This window comes from Lagopus muta, chromosome Z, assembly GCF_023343835.1.
Source record: "Lagopus muta isolate bLagMut1 chromosome Z, bLagMut1 primary, whole genome shotgun sequence".
Taxonomy (NCBI): Eukaryota; Metazoa; Chordata; class Aves; order Galliformes; family Phasianidae; genus Lagopus; species Lagopus muta.
Window position 1 is genome coordinate 19963217 of NC_064472.1, and position 17098 is coordinate 19980314.

Here is a 17098-nt window from a genome sequence, read left to right on the forward strand (position 1 = left end):
CTGGCTCACATTAAGTTTTTCATCCAACAGGACCCCCAGGTCCGTCTCTGCAGGGCTGCTCTCAAGTACTGCTCCTTGTGAAAAGGAAAGCGAGTGTCCTGAAATGTCTGTGAACAGCCTCTCCATGTGTCTTTCTGTAGGGCCCTTCAGCATCTTTGGATATAGCCAAAGAGGCTTGGATATTATAATGCTGAAGGTCATAGTTCCTGAGCTGTAGGCACTCAGTGGCATTTCTTAACATTTAAATCTGATCCATGTGCATGCTGGAAATTTGGCACCTTGGAGTGAGCTCTGTGGAAAGCAGCTGAGTGGGGAGTGCCGGAGCTGAGCCATAGCATTGCCAGAGCATGTGTCAAACTCTATCCTTTAGTGAGAACTGGAAGTCCTGCTCTGGACACAAAAGATGCCATTTTGGAATAGCTCTGCTGAAATGTCTTCTTTCCCTAAAGGACAACTTTGTGTCTGGCTTTGAGAAAATCCAAGTTGCTCTGGTACTGGAGACCCTGTTTGAAGCCTCTACAGAATGCCAGCTTGTCTCCATCCCACTCTTTTCTTCCATTACATTAGCAGAGGCCTGAATCATCAAGCTACAGATATGCAACATGACTACCTGACAAGTTGCTCATTACTGCCATTTTTCTTGTACTCACTTCTCTGTCTTATTAATGTCTCTTTATTTTATATTAAGTTTGTATATAGGGAAGAAAGATTTCATAAAGGAAGTATGGTTTGTTTTGCTTTTAGGACTTTGCATGGTATTAGTTCATTGTGGTCCTAGACCAGGACAGAAATGCAGATCTCACTTGACATGTGTTCTTACATCTGTTCAGGGGATAGATTCTTTGTGACCTGAAACCAAGAGAGCAGAAATTAGGACTACTGGCTGTGAGCATTTGCTAACAGTTTGGTGGTAAGGAATTTCTTGCTAACTACCATTTGGTAATATGAAGCAGAGAATGAATTCAGACAGCCTATACTATACATCATGTGTATATATAAAGGCAGCCATCTTTACATATGAGCAATTCTTTGCTGGCTGCTTAAAACAGGGAGTGGGAGAGCAAAACCTTTGACAGTCTTTCCCTGGGATGGGCTCTGTGATATCTGTGATAGACTTTGATTAACAGTCCCATGGCGCAGGATGGAAATGGTACACTAACAGTCCTATGTGTAACAAAACTTCTGCTGGTCAACATGCAGATCTATAATAGCTGGTTTGACCTGTTTTGCTACTAATAAATACTTGGCTTCAGACAAATGCTAACTATTAAAAAAACAAACAAACAAAAATCCCAGCGTTTACTTTGTGGAAGAATATCTAGGGGACGGTACCTGAAGGAAAGTCATACCCCACATTTATTATTATATGTACTGTGTGGAACTCATCTCACCTGACTTTTGCCTCTTGAGGATTATAGACCCAGTCACTGGTCTTCCTCTCTAATCTGGAGAGTGAGCTAGGTGGCATGAGGCATCTACTCTGAGTGCCCTCTTCAGTCTGCCACAGGGCTTCAGTGTACCTCTGGAAGGACCTGTTTCTCTTCATTGTCTAACTGGATGTTTGTGACTGCTGGGTCAGTTGTTTCCAGGATGGTGACAGGGACATTCTGCAGCATCTCGCTGCTGGTTGCCTGCAATGGCAGGTCTAGGCCCAGCAGACAGCCTGCTGTCCTGGAGGGCTGGGGGAATGGCAGCTTGGTCTCCTAGAGGTCAGAGGGTTTGGTGGGCTGCTCCTGGCTGCAGTACCAACTGCACACATGCCATGAAGACCTCAGTGAGCTAGAGGAATGCTTGGCAACTCCTTCTAAGGAGTAGGGAACTTCCACGTATGACAGTGAGACTGATGCAGTGCTCTGCTTTTTTTGTAGGAAAGAAAGAACTGTTGCTCTGTCTCCTCCTGGAGGGCTCGTTCTTTGCCCCACGTAGTACCATATGTGGAAGATTCTAATTTGAGTCTGCTGTAGGAGATGTGGACTGACATCTGGCTGCAGCAGCTTCTTGTTTCCACTGATAGTGCAAGAGTCAGTCAGGTCATTCATCCTGTTGCTCCATGCACTAGCTATCAGTTGTAGGTAAGCTGAGATTGCCAAATTTTGAATTTTCTTTGTAAAAAAATGAATAAACAGTATTAATGAATCTGAAGTAGAAGTAGCCAGTTTAACAGCTTTCCAAACTGTGCTCTGGAAAGAAAGTAGATAAGAAAACAAATACAGTATCACTCCACCTTAGCTAGCCTGTACCACTTCTCCCTCCACTTGTCTGCCACTCAGACATTTAGACAGGCTGTCATTATCAGCCACCCGCTGCCCCAGCTTTGCCCCAATTTTTTTGAGCCCTACAGCAGTGTCATTTGATGTGTCTGGTGAGAGAATTAAAGTAGATGAAGACTGAGGATACCACTCCCTTAGGTAATGATATATTCTGATTCCCTCCAGCTATCTTCCTGACAACTCTGTCCTCCTCACCCAGGGCCTACTCCCTTCTTCCACAGACAGAAGAATAATTAATACTTCTCTACATAAGGCATGGCTTTGCTCAACACTCAGCTTAGGCTCTGTCAAAAAATGCTTGTGACAGATGGGCATATTCTCTGCCACAGCAATAAGTTAGTTGGCATGCAGTAGCCAGCAGGAAAAGCAGACAGAAATACCTGGTGTGCAAAGACTGGGAAGCAGAAGAGGCAAGAACACCAGAACGTTCTGTACTTTTAAAGCACAACCTTAACTAAAGCCTCATAAATTTAAACAACTGAAATGATAAACCTTGAAATTATTAAACAAGTACTGTTTTGAATGCATTCAGCAGAGATAAAACCACTAAGACGTATTTTTTAATCCAACAACAGATATGTTACAGAGACTTAAAAATTATTTGGGTTGTACAATTATTTTGGGAATCCAAGAGTACTGCAAGTCAGGAGAGCTGCACCTTGAATGTCAGAATTCCTTGTTCCAAATGGTACTGGAAAGCAGGAAAGAGATATTTAACGGCATGAGCCACTGTCAATTCAAGTTGCCTAATAAGGGAACTTCAAGAAGAAAATACCATCAGGCTGTCAATATGCAAACGCTGAGGTGATCCTGGAAGTGTTCATTTTCAGAACTCATCCTTCCTATCAGCAATACACTGCTAGGCCCTGGTGTATTTAATCACATGTTTAGATGCAGCACTTGGCACTCAGAAGCCTCCTTGCTATCCTAAAAGCAAGGGAATTGAGAGCCATGTCCAAAAAACCCTACAAAAATACAAAACTCGTTTTTAACCCAAAGGCACCCACACCCAGTCATTCTGACAAAATTATTCTTTCTCACTGGGCAAAGCTCTCATGACTTGAGATATTATCACAGCCTTGGAATGTGGGCACAGTGTTACTTGCAGAGTTACTTTTTTTTTTTCTTAATTGTATTAAATAGTTGATAGATCACAGGCTATTGTAACAAGAAAAACAGGTTTGATAAAACAAATATGTTGGTGTACAGAAGGTGTAGTCATAATTATTTTTAATAGATAAAATAGGCAAGCATGAGAATTAAGACTAGAATAAAAATGAATGCGCCATGGTTTTCTTAAATACGTGGGCAGAGTTTCATGTTCCTGAGAGATGGTAGAAAAATACTGCCACTAGATAATTATTCTCTAAGCATTTTTTTCTTTGCTGCGTATTAGGTGAGGCAACACACGTCATTAACACAGGCTGCAAACACTGGCTGGGGCCAGTTAGAGAATGCTGCAGTAGGCTTGTATTCTATCCTATAAACTCTCCCTCATTTTCAGTACAACTTGAATTGTCCATTTATGTCAGGAAAGGGAGGCTGAGGAGCTGAAAGAGTCTTGCAAAGGTAATAAGTAACAGAGCATTCTTGCCTGTACAGTGAAGGCATCAGCCGCAGACTGCTAATAACTATTCGTAAATGTGTTTTAAAAAGAGCAGAGAAAAGCAACCTATGAAAGAGAGTGAATCTTCACTTCCTGACTTGCCTTGGATGCCCCATCCCTGGAGGCGTTCAAGGCCAGGCTGGATGTGGCTCTGGGCAGCCTGGTCTGCTGGTTGGCGACCCTGCACACAGCAGGGGGGTTGAAACTAGATGAACTTTGTGGTCCTTTTTAACCCAGGACATTCTGTGATTCTATGATTCCTCATGACCAGTCTGAAAGAGTCAGCACAAGTATGTGAGAGCTGAAAGAGCTGCAGCAAACAGAAGCCCCAAAAATCCCTTTTTTAATTTCTCACTGTTCTCAATTTTTTTTAATTTTTTTTTTAATCTGTAAGTGGTGCAATCACTCATTTCACTTACAAGACGTTGGTCTGTGAGGGCTATAAATGCTCTACCTATCACAGTTCTCAGAGAGTTAAATCAAGAACTGAAACAACAGCATGCACAAACATAATCCTGCAGCTGAAAAAGGTCCATGAAGACATGGAGGCTCTGTGGGTGCAACCGTAGCTGAGTTGGCTGGAAAACAAACAAGATCTAGCAGATGGTTGCCATACCTCAGTCCCATGACTGGTCATGTTGGGGAACTTAAACAGGGCTCTAACAAGGGCTCCTGACAGTGAGGACCCTTGGCTGGGGATGATAGAGGTCCCAAGGGCAAGCTGCAGAAGGTTTGGCATGTTTTCCTTTTTACTTTATGACCTTCACAGATAGCTTACATTTTCAGGAGGTGCAGTTAGACATCAGAGATTGTATATCAGCAGTATTGCACTGATAAATAAAGTTTATTTGTATATTTTATTTTTCTTTTATATTTTATATTTTATTTGTATATAGTCCAATCACTGCTTCACTACATATTTTAAGGAGTTTTAAACATTTACTTGTTGGTTGGAGGTGGTAGCTGTAAATTTGGGCTAACATGGTGAAGGAATTGGAGACGCCCAAAGGGAGTTCAAGAGCTGTTATCACCAAGTGTAAAGTATCCACTCTGTATGCAGAGTTTTATCAGGAACTAGTTACTGGAGTAAAGGGAGAAGGAACTGATCCTGGTCAGGAGCCAGGCAGGACCAGGCTCTGAACAATCTGTTACAGAGGGAGAGGAGTCACTTTGCAATCTGTGCACTGTATGCTCTGTTGCCTATTGTTCATGGAGGGACCTGGGTAACAAGTGGTGCACTGAGCAGAGCAGCCCAACCATTTGGAAGGACATTCATGTCAGGAGGAGCAGAGCAAAAGTGAAAGAGGATGAAAGGAGGGAACAGCCTTGCACCTCCAAACTGCTTTTCCAAAAAACGTAACTGCGTTAGACATGAGTGGCCCTGATCCTTTTGTTTGCTCTCTAAAGGAAAAAAAAATACAGCAGAGCATGCTGATTACCACAGGTTGCTAACCTGAGAAGATGACTTTTTTAGTACTTTGTAGTAGCCTTCCTCATTTTTCCTCAGATGCATTTAAATGTATATGTTCATGAGGTAAAAGTAATGTCAAGATCAAGAGAGCAAACACTGGAAGTCAGACAGTTCTCCAACTTCAGCATTCAATATTAATATGTCAGGCCTCATCGTACGTGTTTTACAGGACTGAACTGATAGCAAACTGCCCTAGGCTTTCATTAGGAGTACATGTACCATATGCTAAAGGCATCTTGGGCACTCCTTGCAGTGCAATCAGCCATCTGAACCATTCTGTTTATTTTAGTGAGGGTGTCAGAGCACATCTGAGGCCAGTTTGTGGATCTGCCAGCATGGTGTTACCTCTTTTTCTTCTCTTGTCCAACCCCTGGCTGTGGTTTCCTGGCCACAGTTTCTCCCCTTGCTTCTTCCCAGCTCCCGAAGCTCCTCAGCCTCCACACATCTACTCAAGTCACTTGTCACCTCTCTGTGACAACCTCACGGCTCTTTGGGGATCCCCTTTTCCCACCTTCAAACTTTATTGCCAAATCCAACAACAACAACAACAACATAAAGGGTGAACTGAGAAATGAAATAAAATGCAGAATTTGGAGCAGAGCTGTGAAAGTTTTGGTGTTGATTGTGCAAAGCATCTTGGTGTGATCTGAGCTGTGTAAGTAGCCTTCTGTGGTGTGACCTGGAGCACATGCGTCTGCTGTTCCTGACTCTGCCTACATCCCAAGCTGTGCTTATTTTCACCACAGAGCTATTATTCCTTCCCTTTCTTTCTTTCTTTCTTTCTTTCTTTCTTTCTTTCTTTCTTTCTTTCTTTCTTTCTTTCTTTCTTTCTTTCTTTCTTTCTTTCTTTCTTTCTTTCTTTCTTTTTCTTTCTTTCTTTCTTTCTTTCTTTCTTTCTTTCTTTCTTTCTTTCTTTCTTTCTTTCTTTCTTTCTTTCTTTCTTTCTTTCTTTCTTTCCTTCTTTCTTTCTTTCTTTCTTTCTTTCTTTCTTTCTTTCTTTCTTTCTTTCTTTCTTTCTTTCTTTCTTTCTTTCTTTCTTTCTTTCTTTCTTTCTTTCTTTCTTTCTCTTTCTTCCTTTCTTCCTTTCTTTTCTTTTCTTTTCTTTTCTTTTCTTTTCTTTTCTTTTCTTTTCTTTTCTTTTCTTTTCTTTTCTTTTCTTTTCTTTTCTTTTCTTTTCTTTTCTTTTCTTTTCTTTTCTTTTCTTTTCTTTTCTTTTCTTTTCTTTTCTTTTCTTTCAATCTATCTCTGCACAGAGAAGTAGCAGGCACACTTTAATCCTTGTAACAGAGCAGCGTCAAGAGAGAGATTAATGCTGGATGGAGTAAGTGAACTGGTGACAAGAGAGAACATTAAAAGTTCACTATTTGTGATGTATATTATGAGGTTTTTTCAATATCTGAGAGGTTTTTGGAGAGGCAGAGCGTTAGGTCTTTATTGATGCAGCTCTAGAGAGATGTAAAATAGTGCACTTAAACAGGTAGAATGCTGCTGAAAATAATTCTGAAAAGATTGGAAGAAGGAATACCAAATTTTCATTCAAGGCCTCTTTTTTATCATACTTGCATTGCTGTCATCATCAGTGACACTAAGTTAGTACTGGCCAACATGATTTACAATGACATAAACCTGGGGACTAAAATAAGTTGGAAGTGCTTTTCGAGGTCCTTTTTGGATGTCCTTACAAGAAAGATGTGGAGGACCTGGAGCATGACTGGAGAAGGGCAATCAAACTGTGAAGAGCCTGGAGCACTAGTTTTATGAGGAGTGACTGAAGCAGCTGGGGTCATTTAGTCTGGAGAAGGGGAGGTTCAGGGGAGACCTTATCTCCCTCAACAACTACCTGAAGGGAGGTCCGGAAGAGGTCAGCCTCTTCTCACTTGTAATTAGTGATAGAATGAGAGGGAATGGCCTCAAGCTGTGCCAGAACAGGTTTGGATTGGATATTAAGATGTATTTCTTCTCAAAAAGAGTGGTCAGGCACTGGAACAGGCTGCCCAGGTTGGTGGTGGACTCACTGTCCCTGGAGATTTTCAAGAAATGTAGAGATGTCACACTTTATGGACGTGGTTCAGTGGGCATGGTAGTGATAAACTGATGGTTAGACTAGATGATCTTAGTGATCTTTTCCAGATCTTAATGATTCTATGACTCTATGAAGTGTTTCCCGGCTGTGGCTATTTCCAGTTGTAACCCAGACCTGCCATTACCACCACAGCAGTCAGCCATGACCAGGCGGCCAAGAAGAACTGAAGTTTCCAGCATAGATCCAGCCTGTCCTGTCCAGACGTCTCCTCCCAGCTCTTCTGTTCCCTGCCCAGTATCATAGGTCATCTGGGTCATCTACCTTATATTAGGGTATAGTTAGGATATCTTCACATCTCTGCTTAAGAAGCTGAAGTCTGAGAGGTTTCCTTTCCTCTGAAATAAGCACTGGGAACTGAAAGCTGTGAATTCAAACATCACGGACTTAGAGATGAATGCACAAGGAACAGTAGACAGAGAGAGCTCATATTTTCAGTCACAGACGCAGCCAGCTTCAACTTGACTTCAAGTCCTCTGACACGGGCAGTGATGTTGGGACCTCAGAGAACTGATAATGTCAAATATTTCAGTATCTTGTTGTTCTGTCAGTAACATCTGTTCTAAGGCAAGCTGGCAGATGAATACATCACACTGACCTTAGAAAACTTTAATCTGGATGAGTAGTCCTCTGTGTATTTCTCTTCTACTTATTCATGTGTTGTAATTTGCAGTAACCATGCATATGTAAACCAGTGCTACAACCAGAATGGCCCCTGATATTTGTTCTCATATAAAAATAAAATATAAAAAATATAAAAATAAAAAATATAATTAGGAAAATAATGTAACTGCTTACTATAATAACACTTTACATTGCTTGCAAGGACCTGAAAAATGCCATGAAAATTCTCTGTAGGAGACAGGACAAGACCTTCTTGTTCTTCTCTGACCACCTGCAACGTGTGGGAGAATGCAGATGACAGCTCTGCAGAGGGAAGAGCCCAGAAGCTTGTCGTACTGCAGGAGGAGAGATGGGTGTTTCCATGTGCAGGATTGAGCTACTCCTGTGCTTGGTCCTTACGAGATGTCAATCACTGCTGGACTTCCTGCTCTGCACCCACTGTGCTCCTGGCAAAGCAGAACTCCCAAAGCGGGACATCAGGAGTGAGAAATACAGTGCTAAAATATTTCTGTTTTGGGCTTATTTTTTTCTCATATATACCAAATAGATCAATCTCAGTTGTTAATTTAAGACTGTAAATTTGCAGGGGGGATATAGGTGGTATTCTGATCTGAGGAAAGGAGTGTCTTGTATATTTTTGTATGTGAGTGAGACAAAAGGCACTGGTACACTTTGTCAGTTTAAGGCATGGAGAATCCTGTGTGGCTTGATATCCATGTTGTTTCAACACCCAAAGACAAAATGTGTCTGGAATTTAGCACACACCAAGAACCACCCAGTTATTAAATAGGAAATCTCTTTAATGACAGTGGCCATAGGAAGCATGCTGATATTGGCTTGTGCATCTGTTCGACACCAACTTGGTATACAATCAGCTTGTGCATCTTTTTATTTTATTTACTAAAATTCTGGTTTCGTTACTAACAAATCTATCACTGAGTAAAGAAAAAGGCAGTAATTATTCATGCCTCCCTCCTTTGCTCCTGTCAGGAGACAAAAATTTAAAAGCCAAGCCTTAGCAGGATCGTGATATCTACTGTTCTGTGGATCTTCTCTCAGGATTGTCAAGTCAAGAACTTTTCTAGAAAAAAGGGGAAAATGAAGCTGTTTTAGACCTGATCTTGCTACTGAAATGTTGCTAAAGTGACCCACTGCTATTATGATTCAGATTGGAACACCTACATTTAAAGAATGTGTTTATTAAAGAAGTAGTTAGGCTAGGACTCAGATTTCACTGATGAAAAGATAATCAAACCTTTTTTTTTTCCTTCCTCTTAAAACTGAATATATTATCTTTTCTGACCAATTTGCAGTGTTGGTAGAAGACACAGTGCTTACTATATGTAAGACAATTGTACCTGAAAGAGTACCTGATCCTAAAAGAGTGCTACCACAGCTTTGTAGAATCAGCACCTGGAGTGCACGTGAAGTAGGAAGCACTGAAATAAGGAGAAATGAATTCTGGTGTGATATAATTTTTTTTTTTTAATTAAATAAGCATTTTTCTCTACAGAATAAATATAAAACATTATTTTATATGAACTCTGGTGCTACAGAACTCATGAATCAGATGACCAGAAGGGAGCAGCATCAGTGCCAGCTGCATTGGGCAGGCTGCAGCATACAGCTGCCCTGCAGTGCTATGTGGCCTTTGGAACACACACCATCCTGAGCATCTCTGTTCACTTTTTTTCTTCCCAGCATGCTGGCTTCTCCTAAGCCATCCCTGCTGCCAGACCAGTCACCTACACAACTGCCAGCATTGTTCCTTTTGCACTAACTTTAGCTTTCCATACTTGCTGGGAAAAGCCCTTGACTTGGGCTTGCTCCACTTATTTCAGCCCAAACTGAACTGATTCCTTAAACACTGCTGCTGTGCTTTGGGTTTTCCCAATTTTAAAAAGGTTGCTGAAATGATGTCAACTTGCTTTGCTCCTTTTTCTGAATGTATTACTGTGTCCCACGTCTGTCTGGCTTGAATAGTGAAAGCAGACCAGTTTCACTTGCAGGTTCTCAATGTTCTCCTTTCCACAACAGCATTTTTTTTCAGTCATTTCAATTGTTAGATTATCACCCTCCCTCTTCCACGCTTTCTAATGTTATAAATAACAATAAGCCTGACATGTTTCAATGAAGCACAGAGTGATCCCATGTTGTCTCTTCAGAGAAGTGCGACACTAATCCACGGATACCAAAGTTGGGAAACGCAGTAATTGATTTGATGCTTTCAGTAATCTTCTGTTCCTTATTAAATGTTTTTGTCCACTCCTTTGTTGAAACCAATTTTGAGTTTTCTCATGTCTAAGTCACAGATATTTAACCATCATTTTACATGATTCTGCATATTTACTTGATCTTAAGACATTTTATTAATGACAGATACTGATGAAATAAAACAGTGGAACTTGTGCTTGGTGGGGAACTTGAAGTGGTACACAATATTGACATGGAGGTATTGTATATTTTTCTAATGAACTTTTGTTTGGATCCTGATAGCATCTTGTAGAAATCAGGGCTAATGAAGTTCTCATGAAAATTTCCACAAATTATCTTGAGGCAAGTATGTAGTAATTGGGTGTTGAAAATATGTACTGCAGAAACAGCTCTGGACAAGTACAGTCTGTATTACTCAGGAAGCTGTAACATGTAAAGTCTTCAAATGCATCCTTGAAATATAATGATACATAAATTCCTAGCCTAAGCATCATCAGCACCAGGACTATCAGTGTGGGCAGAAATATTCCGGGGATAGAGATCCTGTTTCTTCTCTTTGTTCTGTTAAAATGAAATACAGCACGACAGATGTGATGGAAAAATGGTATGTGCACTGGAGGAGGCCAGAAGGTCCCCAGCCTTGTCAATAGCCCTGGCTGAAAAACAACCTTCAAAACATCTTTTATTTCTGTATTGGCACCAGATCTCTCCTTTTGGTAAGCTGAGGAACATCTAGCAGTTTTAAAGAGAAAGTGTAAAATTGCACTTTCCATTACTGAGAGAAGAGAAATGATCCTGCAATGAGCAGAAGCACAAAGCTTGCCCTAGTGTGGAGAAGCCTTTCACAATTTTGTGTTGTTTCTGTTGTCAAAACTGTTTCATTCCTGTGAAACATTCAGGATTGAATAACTGGTATTTTTAGAAGAAAAAAATTTCCTTGGAAGTTATTTCACAGAATCACAGAATCACACAGAATTGTAGGGGTTGGAAGGGACCTCCAGAGATCATCGAGTCCAACCCCCCTGCCAAAGCAGGTTCCCTACAGCAGGTCGCACAGGTAGGCATCCAGGCAGGTCTTGAACATCTCCAGAGAAGGAGACTCCACCACCTCCCTGGGCAGCCTGTTCCAGTGCTCCGTCACCTCACTGTAAAGAAGTTCTTGCGCACATTTGTGCAGAACTTCCTATGCTGCAGTTTCTGGCCATTTCCCCTTGTCCTGTCTCCACTCACCACTGAAAAGAGATTTCTACCTGCTATGTGGAACACCAGCTCACTCCTGTGCCCAGCTCTGTCCTTTCTGTTGGGCCTTTTACAGCAGTCGTCTGTGGTGAGATCCTGCCTCCATCCTGGCCCCCTGTCATTTTAACTGGGGAAAAAAATAACACAATCTGGGGATGCCACTTTTGAAAATCAGACTCTGCAAGCCTGAAACTACCATAGATATCAACATTGACAGCTGACTAGCTTGTTTGATTAGACTATTTGCTGATACCAAAAATTTGGTGTTTTGTCTTAAAATTCAGCATTAGTAATATGCTAATGATATGTCTATCAGTTTTACATGCAGAGAAAACTTCTACCACCTGCCTATGGATATTTTTCAAAGATATAGAAAGTGTTTGTTTGTTTGTTTTTTCAAATGAAATAGAAGTATACAACAAATGAATGACTAGCACAATCTAAAACCATAGCAGTGAGGAGCAGAGCCTGCTGATGTCCAGACTGATCTGCCAGAGGCATAGCCAATCAAGAGGTCTCATAACGATAAGCAGATTATATGACACACGCATTTCCATCACACACACTGGTGGCAAATCCACCTCCCTTTGGAGCAGCTATAGGGCTGAGCAGGGCAGCCCACAGCTGGGCACTTTCAGATGCAGGCTGACTCCAGCCTCCTCTGCTGAGTGCAGCTGTGCTCCAGACAGTGCCATTGCAGGGGCGCAAAGGGCTGGCAGGGTGAGATAGACAATACAGCTGATTTTAAGACTCTTTATAACAGAATTGCTTGATAATTTTTGAAAATGCCTTCTGATTCAATATTTACATTGTAATTGGATTTATCCAGGAAAATCATTTTGGATTTGGTTTGACAAGGTTTGAATTGCAAAACAAGCTTTGCAACTATATTAATCAAGTCAGAGTGTCAGAGTATCCAAATGACAGCGTGTTTTGCCACAGAGAGACTTCTCTGTTGGTAGTCTCAAGTGCCAAAACAAGCAGAAATGATGTGCTTACTCTCTAGGGGCAAGTATAGGCCAGTGTGTTTTCAATTCCCCCTTTGAAGGCCTACCCACAGAATGATATAGGTGTAGGTCCTGCCAGAAGCTGCTTGCAGCTGGGAGGGCAGAAGTGGGAGTGCTCTGCTGCATAAGCCTGTACAGCAGATAGGCACTCTATCCAGCTGCAGCTGACTGCATGAGAAAGCTCAATTTAGAGACAGTGTTTGCATTATGGTCGCTTTTCAGTGAGTGACCTACAAGTCTGAATCCGCATGCGTTCCATAGCAGACGAGCAAAAGTGAAATATGGCTAGAGAAGGAATGCCCACATACGCCAGGTCCTGCTGAGCCCACCAGAAGACTAAAGACTCATCTCTGCTCCATGCTGCTCCCTTTGTAAGGGCTACTCCGAGCCAAGGGGCAGTGCTGGCACACTGTTACCCACTTTCTTAAGAACTTTGCTTATCTTCTGCTACTACATGCTTGGAAGAGCACCCATTCATGCCCATGATGTGACATGCCTGAGTATATAATAGATTATCTTCTAACTGCATTATAATGGAAAGACAGGGAGCTGGAGCCTGTGAGGTCCCAGTAGGAGGCAACATGGCCCATCCTCACAAGAAAGATAAGATAATACCACTTTAACATAATAATAAGCCGTTAGGTAAGCATGTTTGATGTGAATGTTCACAAAGAAGAGAAGGTCTTTGCCATGGTCCCATCCTGAACTCCTTAATTAAAGGAATAATCCTGTTAATTTCATAAGAGTACTTACCTAAATGCATACCACTCCTGTGAGGAAAGTGGTGTATTATTTAGCCCTAAACAAATTAGACAATCCTAAGCAGATTGACGGTGAAAAGACCATTAAAAGATGAAACAGAATCACAGAGTCCATTTTGTTTTGAATGTTTGTTTGATTATTCCTTAGAAGGGAATACAGTGCAAAGCATGCCTGCTTTGTTTTTATCTGAAGCAATCTGACCTTTGCTTAACCTTCCTTTTAGTTGGCTAAGCAAGCCAGCCTATGGATATGCCAGTGACTTGCCATTCCTCTCTAAAAGATGTTCCTGTGTATCCTCAGAACTCTGCATCTGCAAGTCTTACGTCCCCAAAGCACTTTGGCCTGTTAACTTTTCTAAGATATTCTTGTGGCTCAGATAACTGGAAGCAAACATGGGAGCTTCTCCCACAGAAGCCAATAGCTTTTTGGGAGACATTACAGCTCCTTCAGACTGTTGGATAAGCAGCAGCCAGAAAGCAAAGCTGGCTTCAGAAGTGTTGGGTGCATCGTTGGTAGTGGAAAATAAAATTCAGAGGGGGAACAAGATTGTTTCTATTTAAATAATGTACGCAGATCTTTGTAACTACCTACTTCAAGATACCTCTAAAACACATTCAGGCAACACTTTTTTCCTGCAGAATCAGCAGTAGAACCTAAAAGCTGGGGTAGAAATAAAGAAGCCTGCCAACAGCCTGAAAGGAGAATGTCTCCCATGTTCTCTTAGGAATTTTGGGTTTACTTTAACTAGATGCAAAGTCTTTGAAAATTGAATTTGCATATGGTCACTGATAATAGTTCATATAAGCATTTGACAACAACTGCAATATGGCTGTTTTTTTATTTATCTGTGTTCGGCATGCTAGAAATCTCAAGCCAACCAAGTCCTGCATCCAGATATCTTTATCAAAATCCAGCTTTACTGAAAAGCTGTTATTTTTCCCCTTCCAGAAATTTTGACTTTGAATTCAGTAGGAAGCAGGGCTGTTACAAACTGGTGGCTCTATATGATTTGGATTATTCCAAAAGAATTGGAAACTACAACAAATATGAAGAACACAATAATGCTTTTTGTTAGATTCTTAGCTACAAAACACTCATAATTAATACAGCCACCACCATTAACTGCTCATTTTCTCCAGTGATGAACAAGAGCCTGCATCTGCATTTGTCAAAATCTGCACCAGAGGAGACCTACTGTCACTGTGGCCACTGCTGAAATGCATCACCCACTGCCTCACTGTGTTCACATCCACTGTTTGGTCTCCACTAGTGTTCAGCAAGAATCAGTGTGTATCAGTTGGTGCCATTTTTCTGCATGGGGGAATTCAGTGACACACTCTTGCTTCATATGCAGTCCAATGTTGGATGCCATTCTGTCTGATTGCCCCTCTGTACCAAAATGTAATGGAATAGTGGTAGGAAGTTTTGCCCTCTGCTGCCATACCACCAACACCATCCTCCGATGTTGTGGGCCAAAATAATAAAATAGGAGACATTACCTTTGGACCAGCTCTCATATATTTCCTCTGCCACCCCTGATTGCTTACAGGCACTTCTACCACAGTTCTAATGTATTGCATTCTGAAAGTTTAGGAGTTTATTTGTTTATTTGCTTTTTAATGAAGGATACTTTGCAAATATGTTTAATCATAACTTTAAATCAGTGAAAAAGAGTTCATTGCTTCACTAAGAACCTCAAAACTGACTTAATCAAGGATAAGAATATGAGCTTTGCTTTCTAAAGAAGTTGACAAATGAAGTCTAAATTAATGGGAACAAAAGAGATATTTACCTAACTTTCTTTACACATAATTGCTTTCTGAAAATGTTTTGTTCCATGCACTTTCTCTGGTAGCAAATATTGTCATGGATGAAATGAGAGCGAGGAACGCTTCTGCAGTATACACTAGTGCTGCTGCTTTACAAACACCAGGCATATCCTTTACAGAATGTAGGATTTTACATTAAAATACATATTTAAGTAATATGTAATATTACAAGTGAATGTACAAGTAAAAAGCTCTTACAGGTAACTAAAAGATTCTTCTTTTATTGTAGCTTTATTATCATGGGTTTATTAAAGTAATCTTAAGCAAGATTAATTTCCTTCCAAGGAACAGAACACCAAATTAAAAGAAAAGTAGTTCTGAATCATGTACTAAGATAGCCCATAATGGCTAAATTTAATCAGTGAACATTGCATCTAATGAATCTAGTTGCTCAGCTACACAATTAATGTATTCTTGTTACGGTGGAGTCTGAATTAAATGCTCCAAGAGGGAAGCAGCTATTTCATCAGTTCTGCTAAAACACGGTTTTTTAAAAAGCTGGTACTACGTGGCACATACCATCTAAAACATATTTGTCATTAAGGACAGGAACTTTGGATAGGAGATACAGACATCAGTTTCACTACGAGTTTCCAAACTGCTCCTAATCTGTTTTAAATAATTACATGGTAAATTTTCTTTGGTATTGACTGGTTCCTATTGTTTTTTAAACAAATAACAAGGATGGAACAGAAGCTTCAATGAGTGGCTCTGACAAACGCACACTGAAGAAGTGTTGTTAATTTAAGATTGTTGCATGGGCTGAGTGGCAGTGCAGCCTGGAAACCTGAGTGAGAGAAGTAGAAAATTTTAAAGTGCTGTAAGCTTTAAATAAAACATGAAAACATCTTGTGTGCATGTGTATGTGGGGGGGGGGAACCATTGCACATAAGTCGGTGTTTGATTCACGGCATATAATTACAGGAAGTTTGTAGAAGGTGCCATGATACCTGTCAATTACCAGCAGGCAAAAAATGCAGATAACATCCATAATTTATCAGCACACTGGCCTTTGTTGTTAGGCTGACTGATACAGCTCCATAACATAACTGCTTATACAAAAAAAGACATTTAAATTCAAATTAAGTACTGTTGCCTCTTCAGAATGTATTTGGTTATTATACTGATTCAAATGTACATATATGCATTGCTAAATATTAGCAAGGAGTACAAGTACACAGATTGATACATGTACACAAATCCATTGCAATACCAGGAAAAAAAGCTATTATCAATATCAGTCATCCCTTATATTCTTAGATGACAGAATGCGTTAACCAAAAAACTTTCAATAGAAAATATTTAACAACTAAAGCAATGTTAATGTCCTTAATATACTTAAACACTGTTAGTTTCACACAGATTATTTCAATAATTGTGAACATACTTTAAACTACTAAATTAATTAAAATTTTATTAATAAATTAATTTTAAAAACAGTGCTGATATAAATTCAGCTTTATTTCTCCTGCTAATGGCCTTTAATTGCACTTGCTTAAAGTCAGATAGAGCTTAATGAAAAATGCCTATCTATCTAGATAAGAGCTAGCTGCAGGTGTGGATCAGATACTGAGAAGAAGGTTTTCATTACTTTTTTTTCTGAGTATCCTGCCTTAAAACAGGAAACAAAAAAAAGTGAAAACAGTACCTACCAAGATGAAGAAAGACGAATAGAAGTACAGACTGCATGAATGCTATTAGCGTCTGCTGCTTGCACAGGAGACAGAGAACTTGAATATTTTGAGGAAGATAGATTTGAGATACAAAAGAAATTTGAATACAGCATAAAGCATACAAAAAGGGGAAAAGATGAACAACTTTTGTTTACCATTATGTAATCCAAGAAGAATAAAACACATGGTGAAACCAAAAGGATAACCAATAGAAAACTTATCAAGGGAAATGTTTTCTGCAGAAAAGAAAGATTTTAGCAGTTGTTAACTCACACAAGGTTCTCTCCTACTTTTCCTTAAGTAGGATTTCCACAAGGTTTAAG